This window comes from Protobothrops mucrosquamatus, unplaced genomic scaffold, assembly GCF_001527695.2.
Source record: "Protobothrops mucrosquamatus isolate PMUCROS unplaced genomic scaffold, P.Mucros_1.0 scaffold2463, whole genome shotgun sequence".
Lineage (NCBI taxonomy): Eukaryota > Metazoa > Chordata > Lepidosauria > Squamata > Viperidae > Protobothrops > Protobothrops mucrosquamatus.
Genome location: NW_015388533.1, coordinates 222,277 through 223,606, shown reverse-complemented (window position 1 = coordinate 223,606; position 1,330 = coordinate 222,277).

Below are 1,330 nucleotides of genomic sequence, written 5' to 3'. Positions count from 1 at the left end.
TTTTTCTGCTTATTTAGGGTCGCTGATACTGTATTATTAGGCACAATCTTATATTTTATTCACTCACCTATCCAAGTAGCCAGGTCTCAGTAAATGAGTAATCAATTAGCAGTGTCTTTATGTTAATTTGTAATATTCTATGCAATCCTTGGTCTCAACACTTTGTAACCATGGGAAACTGTGTCATTGGTTGTACCTTAAATGAATTTGCTGATAAAGAAAGAGTGAGAGATCAAAGGAGAGCAAGGATTCTGTGTCCTTGGATACATTATTTCAACAATATTATGCAGGCATGACTGAAAATTACATTACTGACTTTTCTTTTAGGCTATCTTAACATAATTTTATTAATAAATTAATACGTGGCTGGATTCCATTTTTTAAATGAATTTGCATCTCTTTGAATTTTATGATGTATTTATTTGCTTAGAAAGTGTGTGTAATAATGTATATGTATATTAATCCATGTAATGCTGAAATGGTGAATATGTATATAAAATCTTAACCATTTGACCATTGCTTGGATTTTAAAAAAGGTATGACTATTATTATTACTATTATTATTATTATTATTATTATTATTATTATTATTATTATTATTATTTAGCATATCTACATGGCATCTACAGAGGTCATGCAATCACTGATATACAAATGCTAAATAATAATTATGCTAAATAATAATAATAACAACAACAATAATAATAATATACTTTCCAGACTATCATCTTTGTTGCTCTTTCAACATCTTTTTTGTTATGAAAAATTGTGGAAATCAGTACAAAAAGACTTATCAATGTGGGAAAAACTTCATTTTTCCTTGCTGGGTCGTATTGCGGCCATCAAAATGAACATTTTACCTAAGTTTCTTTTTTTATTCCAGACGATATCTATTCTAAAAAATGAACTTAACTTGAAAGAATGGCAGAGAGACTTGAATCGCTTTATTTGGGAAGGCAAGAAAGCACGGGTTAAATTTAAGATTATTCAAGATGTTAGAGAACGTGGAGGACTTAAAGCTCCAAATTTGATATTTTACTATGATTCTTGTGCATTAACATGGATGACGGATTGGATTAATTTATCTAACAAGAGGATATTGAACTTGGAAGGATGGGACTTGTACTTTGGGTGGCATGCTTATCTTTTTATGCAGAAAAAGATTGACAAAACTTTTAGAAATCATATAATAAGGGCTGCATTGTTAAGAGTTTGGCAAAAGTATTTTTTTAAGTTTGATGTTAAACTTCCAATCTGGGTGATACCATCACATATTTTTTTGACTATACCAAGATTTGTGGTTATGGAGGCGCCATCTTATAAAGATTTG